The 8,853-nt window shown below is 44.5% G+C and overlaps 1 long non-coding RNA gene across 7 annotated transcripts; it reads right to left on the reverse strand.

Moving 5' to 3' along the window:
- Positions 1–1,135: 1,135 nt before the first annotated feature.
- LOC119309719 lies at positions 1,136–6,434 on the reverse strand. Of its 7 annotated transcripts, none has more exons than XR_005150596.1 (6): positions 5,754–6,434; positions 5,576–5,644; positions 4,729–4,867; positions 4,288–4,628; positions 3,096–4,220; positions 1,136–2,021 (listed from the first exon to the last, which is right to left on the reverse strand). It is a non-coding gene; the product is annotated as an uncharacterized LOC119309719 (long non-coding RNA). The 7 variants fall into 7 exon arrangements; XR_005150598.1 differs by having other exon boundaries at positions 3,422–4,220; positions 5,754–6,433; XR_005150600.1 differs by having other exon boundaries at positions 4,009–4,220; positions 5,754–6,431.
- Between the last annotated feature and the right edge of the window lie 2,419 nt (positions 6,435–8,853).

Here is an 8,853-nt window from a genome sequence, read left to right on the forward strand (position 1 = left end):
CTACAGCTGCTTTTCCATTCATCTCTTCGGCCTTGTTTTTGGCAAATCGCTTGATCTTGTCCTTTGTCGGTTGCGGCAGAGGCGAGGGGCACATCAGAGGCGCCGGCTGGAGGCGAGACGGCAGATCCACCGACTGCGAGCGGTGGTGCTGAAGGGAGATAACGGCCTCCTGCCGGAGAAACCAGAATGCACATGACCAAGACAAGACGAGCAACTTCACCGTGCGGCCATGGCAGTCTTAGCGGGAGGGAAGGGAAGGTGAGTGGAAGGGGGAGAGTATGCCGGGGCGGACTAAATGGGCCGTGTATATCCGCCCTTCCATTGTCGGGGGGAGGGGCAAGGGGAAGCGAAGATATCCGTGTTTCCATTTTAAGGCGGGAAAATGAATTATGAGTGACCGACGGGTTGCCGGCTTGTGGCAGCTGGGCGTTTGTTTTAGGGATTTTTACATATGTGCCCCTAGTTCCTTAGCCATACTCATCCATCCCCACGCTCTTAACATTTACTCACTTTTCCCCACTCTCTTGTTCGAAACCCTCAGAAATGGTCACAAACGATGGATGTCGTTGGGTCAGTGATTTGACCGTTAACTCTGACAAGTGGGACCGCACTGGACTGTGTCGCCCGTTGGACCAGACAAGTCGGGCGGCCTTGGACGATGGCACTGTTCGACCGTTGGGTCGTGATTTCGTTGGACTGTTGGGCCGTTGCATGAAACGCCTGCATGCGCCGCCATGATAGAACCCTGCAATGCATGCACGACGTATCCAGCTAGCCTGCTATGCATGCATGCAGCTAGCATGCCTGCATGCGCTGATGCGTGCCGACCGAGCCGCTTTCGTGCACGCCAGCCGCCACGGAGCAACGGCGGTCGCTGCCTGCATGCGCCGATGCTTGTCTCCTCAATCCATTCGCATCTGCACCCTGTTTTTATGACAAATAAATTGAACAATATTTTATTATTATTTTTGGTTGCATGTACTAGGTAGCTACATATCTTAATTCTTTGTGGCTTCCTCGACGAGGTGGTGGCTTTTGTAGCTATGCATGCACTAGGTGCTTACGAACAAAGCGAGCTCTCTCAAAAAACAATCAATAATTCAAAAAAAAGTGCAAACTAGCAAGAACTTAATAATAAATAGATAGAAAACTTAATAACATAACATAGGCCAACAAGCCCAGAGCACGATCATATAGTTCAATTACAACTTAATAACATAACATAGATTCAAAAAAAGAAAAAAAGATAGAGGGTTCTAAACCCTAGACATCGGCTTCTCCACCTCGCTCCTCCGGGTGCCCTTCACTGCTCCTTCGGCGTGTTGTCGATGTGGTACGGCAGAGTGTGCGTGTGCGACGCGGTGGGGAAGATGTTGCTGTACTCCGTGAGGATGTTGTGGGTGGTGAAAGCGATGAACTTGCAGCCACACCAAAACACGCGCCCGAGAAGGTAGAAGGCATCGAAGGGGTTGGTGAAGTGGGCACGGATAGCAACCACCACCCCGTTTTGGATGACCTCCTCGACGCGAAACATCCTTGGAGATCCACGTGGGAGGTGGCGGTAGCCGGACATGAGGAAGAACTCGGCGAAGCCCCTTGCGGTCCTCCACCTTGATATCGCCCACACACGTAGTGTACGCTCAACATACACGCCGGCAGTATAGCGCCTCTCCGACGCGGTGGGTGGGAAGCGGTAGGTTGGTCCAGTGTACTGCATGGCTTAGGGGTGTGAAGAAGAAGAAGGGGTCAAAGAACAAGAAGGGCAAATGGCAGAGGATGGGAGATAGATGAGAGATGTGAGAGGAGGAAGAAGATGATGTGTGGCTTAAATAGCCGTAGTGCGACGTGTTATTTCGCCGTGGCAGTAATGGGGACAAATGTAAACTAGCTCGTTTGCACACCCATGGCGGCATCAAGAACTCAATCTCTTTAGGTTTCTGAATCTAATTAGTGTGTCTATTTGTTGGAAGAAATTCAGGACTTATTCAGACATTCGCATACATCATCAAATCCCGCAGAGCCTACAAGTGCAGATAAAGATGCATTTAGAAGCAAACCAATAAAAGCATGTCTACACAAGAATTGATGAAATGTCTTGTAACAAAAGCAGATCAAAAGTACAGCCAATAAACATACAGGCAGTAACACACTCTTGTTGCTTTATCCAAAATAATGTTTCAGAAGGAAACATGAGTTGCAGAGTTTTTATATTTATTGTCTGAAAATGATCAGTAAACTGCTAAAAGAAATAAAGCATGAATGCCAACTGAACATGTGTAAACTTCATTAATTTATAAGCAGAACACAATCGTAGTTAACTTAGGAACTAAACATTGCAACCGCAACAGATTGCCCCACAAACATGATATCCTAACTGGGTCCTACAACACATTGGACAATGAGCACAGTATGTGATTGTGATTTATGATTATACTCCCTCTGTTCCTAAATATAAGCCACTTTAGAGATTTCAATACGGACTACTTACAGATGTATTTAGACATATTTTAGAATGTAGATTCACTCATTTTGCTTTGTATGTAGTCCATGTTGGAATATCTAAAAAGGCTTATATTTAGAAACGAAGGGAGTATTACGCAAGTACACTGAATGTTGTTCTAGGCAGTGTACTTCCTAGACTACTCTGAAAATTGGACATACCTAAGTCTGGATGGTACAGATAAATCTCTGTCCGTGCCATCTTCTACTCCCTCCATTTCTAAATATAAGTCTTTTTAGAGATTTCAATGCGGACTACATACGAATGTATATAGACGTACTTTAGAGTGTGGATTCAATCATTTTGCTCCGTATGTATTCCGTTGTGAGATCTCTAGAAAGACTTATATTTAGGTACGGGGGAGTATATTACTACCAAGAAAAGGAAGAACATGTATAGCTGTCTCAGTTGGATTTTCAACATCAGGATTATGACCATACTCTACAGAGATGCATTATTTTGTTCCTCCTATAGTTATGTGAATGTTGTGTCCGTCGATTGGCCCATACTGTTAAAATCTCCATCTATAGTTCATGCTCAATAGACACATTTCACATCACAATCAAAACAAAGGGGAAAGCAGTTAGAAAACCACCGCATCATGCAAGCTCCTTTTTTGGATGTAGCGAGATCAGACACTCCATTATGTAGGAAGTGGTACCTTAAAATATAATGTTAAGTTAAATATCAAGTGAATATTAGTAAGGAATAACCATTTGGACCATCGTCGGCCAACAACAACTACATAATTATATATTAGTTCACCCATCTAATTTGCTCCACAACATTTTTCAGTTTTTGCACTCTCTAGCAAAGGGCGCATGTAACTGAATAAGCAGTTTTGCATAATAATAAAAACAGAAATGATATAGGATACTACATTTGAACTACAAAGAACCCATAGAAATAAGCGACAGATACCTGTAGATATAGAGGAGGTGGATCTGTGAGATGGATGTGTCATACGAACAACCTTTCACAGGCCGTGAATTGCATGTATCTCTTGCAATTTGTTCATATACAGGAAAGGCTACTAAGAATCCCACGACAGGGTTAGGAAAAAACAAATAAAGAGATCCTCAATGTCAAAGAGCTTCATACATAATGCCACATGAAGTGAACAAAATGTAACCAGGAGGTGCCAGCTTGTCCACATGGTGGCTACATAATAAAGAATAAGGTTGAGTTAAATTCCAGGGTAAACATACCTACTTTTGTTTTACTAACATGTTTAGAACTACTACTCTTGAGTACAATGCAAGATCACCCTAGCTCCTTATCATCGACATAATCATTCCAGTAAGTCACCCTGGCTGAGTGGTTGCCCTTGAAATAATCCGGTACAAATCATTACTGAGAGCTCAATTATCCACCATTAGTTCACCAGAAAAAACATCCAGCTAAATGAGGCTAATGATCATTCTTCAGAAGCAGCTTGCAGAATATTATCATTGCTCCTTGAACAATAAGCATTTAGCAGGAAAATTCAAATGTTCAACATGGATTACCTGGTTGGACTGGAACGGGGGATTGTGTACCCTTGCTCTCCCCTTTTCAGTGCTTCAAGCCTTCAATGGCAATAGAGGAGGCAGGGATGGAGCCAACTTCCCTGTGTGCTCCTCCTCGTCACTCCTCCTCGTCACTGGCTCTTGGATGAGCCATCGTCCCCTTGCTCTCCTCGTCCACGCGCTAGCCACTGCCACGCAACCTACCAGACCACCTACCGCAGTAAAGGTAGAAAATCAATCTGGTGATAATTACAGTGGACAGTGCATCAAAATACCAACCTAAACTTCTCCCTGAAGAAAAGAGTATCCAACATGACAGTGTAGGGAATAATGGATTTGTCATCTAGACGTAAAGAGCATTTTTGGCATGAACTTGGTGTTTTGTAAGGTCGGACATGGCGCCCATCATCATGGCAGAGGAGGCACTGCACCAACAAGAAAAGCAACATGGTGCCATTGTTTCAAAGCATACATGATGATGTATGAGATGGAGAAACAAGATATAAAACAATGAACCTGCATGAAAATGGTGATAATGCTAGTGATCAGTTCACACTGGAAAGACCGATTGTATGTGCCCTTCTCTATTTGATATTAATATTCACCACCACTGAATCTCTCTACATAATAAAGAAGACAATACATGCCCTTTTCATGCCAGACAAATATAAGAACTATAATTACATCATAAGGTAGCTATTGCAGTTTGTGGCAAGCTACCTGGTCTTCCCTCGTCGGGGCATGATTGTCAGCACAAAGCTCAGCACACACTCCCATGGAACAATCACCGTATACATCCCAAAGGTCACCCTTAAGCATGCCATGAGCGAGGCTGTGGTGTCCAAAACGAGATCCTTTTCTACATTTCATTGCACAAATCAGCAAGTCGGCACGAAAAAGTAAACAACCATACATTAACAGAGAACCGTAAACATGTTAATAAATAATTAATGCATGAAGCAACATGAAAGTGCAGAAAAGGCAATCTACTCTTAAGGTCTGACACACAAAATTTTAACAGATATTTTGGCATTGTATTCTTCCTAGTATGCTTAGTGTATGCAAGAAAATGATCATACTTCAGTTATACATTACACAAAGGTAGACCCAGAAGAACACTTGGCTGACCTAGCTTCAGCAATGTATTTCAGAGCAATTTAGCATTGTATTCTTCCTAGCGCTTCAGATCAGGAAGAAGGAACAACAGACGGTGCCCAAGGAAGTGACCATCTCTGACTTCCCCGTCTTCCTCGGCATTGACCCATGATCACAAGAGAATTATAGCCTTAGTGAATTAACTTCTATTTCCCTGGAAACCTACCAAGAAATTAATTCGGGAAACATTGAATGGCCATGCTGCATTTTCTCAAGTAATCCTACAGACCAACAAGAAATACTTGCTCACATCCGGCCCACAGGCAAGCACAAAATATAAGGCACATGAGACCGAACATCACATGACAACCGGTCGTATCCAGAATATATTTGAACGATTAGTAGGCTCGCGAACATGCTAGCACATACAGGAAGCACGACAGGAAGTTAGACACAGGCGAGAGCAACAAACCTTGACGAGCAACACGGAGACGAAGCAACGAACAGAATGGAGACGCAATAATGGGCCAGATCATACAACCTGTGAAATATAGAAATGAATCCGTCAGTACACGACCACGGCAGGCAATGATGAAGATGCAAGCAAGAAACACTCAATGTTCAGAGAAGCAAAAGAAAAAACGATTTACCAGATTTGGGAAGGAGAAACACTCAAGCCAAACAGCAGGACGAGCGAGGAAAATAGCTACTCCTAGAAGCGAAGGGGGGAAGGGCACGATGGTGGTCAAGAGCAGGAGAGGAGGAGAGATGCGAATGGCCGGCCCCAGACCGTGTTCATCTCCCATCTACCATTGCAGCTCCCTCTCCTCTTTCCTCTGTATTTCTCCCTCCTCTCGTTCTATCTTTCCCTCATCTGCTCTCTCTCTCCAGCAAGTACAGGCTCATGGCGCTGGATCGAATCGAGCACCCCAGCCGTCCCCCTTTGCCCGCAGGTCACCGCCGCTGCCGGAGACGCTCACCGCCGCGTTGCACGCCTCGGATTTGGATCCTCTACTCCTCCACCTTCTAGCGAGAAGACCCTGGCGGCTTGTTGCATCCTCCCCGTTGGCTTCCTGCCCAGAGGCTCGCCAACGGGCGTCCCCTGGCTCATGATGGCGGCCGTCCCTTGACCACTTGCGCAGCGGCTTCCTCGTGGTGGCGTGGTCGTTGGACAGAGAGGAGCGAGGCGGAACAGCGGCGGCGGCGGCTGACGAAGAAGGACGGAGGAGGAGGGAGTGCGGCGCTGCGGGGCGTGGGAAGCTAGGGTTTGTGTGGTGGGGCCGTGGGACGCAGTGCGGCGCGCGCGGGGCTGTCTGGCGAATCCCTCTCGCACACGAGCGCGGCTGACCCAGCCAATACGAGGGCGAGACGAGCCCACCCGTCATTGTGCGGGAAAAACAACTGCAGGGTGAAAACAAGATTTACCAGGATGTGAAGATCTGACGGCTCAGCCGCAAAACGAGGACGATCTAATGGTCAGGAAGGCAGCAAATCGGGGGATCACCGAGGAGCCAAATTGGCTAGCAACCTTATAGGTTAGAATTAAAAAAATTAAAAAATTCACCCAAGCTTGATTTCAAAGTGAATAAGAAGGATTTGAACTTAGTTTTCCATTTTTCATATTTTAAACGTGTTTTTTAATGGTTTCCTATTCAAGCATATTTTTTTCAAAAACAAAATGTAAAAATATGAATCTTAAAATAAATAGTGAGACTTCGAATCTACACTATATAGATTGAATAGGTGTTAATAGAAAAATATTTGGCTCATTTGGAGTAGGTCCAAAAAAACTTGATTACAAATGGAGTTCATTTGGAGCATATTTCTCATGATTATAAGTTTTACCATGCAAAAGAGATTAGATTGGTCACCTAATGTTTATAATAATTCAGCAAACTTTGCAACGTCACACCACATGGCAATGGACTTCAAGTGTTGGTCCAAATTCAAATTTTGCCTCAAATTCAAATTTGATCTTTTATTGGAATATTTGATCTGTTATTGAAATACTTGATCAAATGATGGACTATCTTCATTCAAATGTTGTTTTTTGCTCTGTTATTGGAATATTTGATCAAATGATGGGCTATTTGCTCTTTTTGCTTATTCTTTGCACCATGTCTGATCAGTGAAACAACACTAAAGCAGCATGAGTGATCATTGCAGCACCTAAACTTATAGCTCACAACATCTAAACATAACATACCATACACCACAGGCAAATTTAAGGACAGCTAAATATAGATAGCATAATACATTAATACTATAGATCACACACAAAGTTTAGATACCACGACACAAAGTTTACCAAACAGTCACATTCAGTTTACCAAAAGTAAAATATAAAACATCATCACATCATCACATCACACCGGAGTCAGGGCCTTTGCGAGGGCAGCATGCTGCCCCCTAATCTTGTAGTCCTCCGCGCGAATCACTACATCCTCTGCATGAGACACAAGGTGATCGAAGCGGCCATCCTTTGGCTGTGGCTTGGTGGTGCAGTAGGGGCAGTGCCACTTCTTGATCTTGCGGTTGTAGAAGGAAGCAACTCCCTTGGCCTTGATCTTCTCCACCTCTTTCGCTGTGAAGGACGCGACGTTGCCGTTGTACACATCTTCTCCAGAATCTTATTGCACACATGAATGAATTACATTAATACATTATAGATTCATATGCACCATGTCAAAGGAACTAAATGAACAATCTAAATTTCAAGTAGGCTTACCTCATATTCTTTGTCGTCACTATACTCTAGATCATACGGGTCGAACCCAGTAAGGCCCAGCTTCCTCTTATTCCCCACTGAATCATCCTCCTAAATATATAATTACATCCATTACTAGTAAATACAGAAGCCAACTGATAATTTAGATATGCACACATGACACATTGATCATATTATCCATACTATGATCCTGTTTGCATTTTCCATTGCCATGCACACACATTGAACAACAAAGCTAACATAACTATATATTATGGACAAATTTATATACTGATGAATCAAGTAAGTTCTTAATCAATTGGTAGGTACATCAAAATTAATGCATTCCATTTGGGCAGATGACATTCAAAACGCCAATCTGTGTAGCATTCAAAAGCAAATCTAAGCATACATGTCTGTAGCATTCAAAACCCCAATCTGTGTAGCATTCAAAAACAAATCTAATAATCACGTGTAGCATTTAGGCACAGAGATCTCTATCTTTCATTAAGATCTGTCTAGCATTTTTGCAACGAATATAATCCGAAAAACTCCCATACAAAAAAACCCCACCCCCCATACAGAAAACCCTATCCCTCAAACTACTCTAACCATCTGTACTACCCTACCAATCACAATCCAATCAATGAAACTAACTCTACAACCCATCTAAATATTGCAACTAGGGTACAAGCAAATGGAAGTACCTCATGTACCACCTTCTCCTCGCAGGCTGCACATCTGGATGGACTGCACCGCTCGACGTCGTCACCTTCAGCTCCGGCAGCGCCGAGGCGGAGCCCGCCACCTCCTTCTCCACATCCACAGCCGCGACGGTGGTTGCGAGTTACCCCGCACCACCATGGACACCGCCAACGTCCTGCACTGCATCTGTCGCGGTCACCGCGCCCTGTAAATCTCCGACCGCTGCGCTAGCGTCGCCACGAGCGTCCGCCATCGGTATGAGGGGGGCGATGAAGGTGAGGAAGAGGATGCGGTGGGGGAGAGCGAGGCAGTGCGGTGGAGGAGAGCGAGACGACGCG

Source organism: Triticum dicoccoides, chromosome 5B, assembly GCF_002162155.2.
Source record: "Triticum dicoccoides isolate Atlit2015 ecotype Zavitan chromosome 5B, WEW_v2.0, whole genome shotgun sequence".
Taxonomy (NCBI): domain Eukaryota; kingdom Viridiplantae; phylum Streptophyta; class Magnoliopsida; order Poales; family Poaceae; genus Triticum; species Triticum dicoccoides.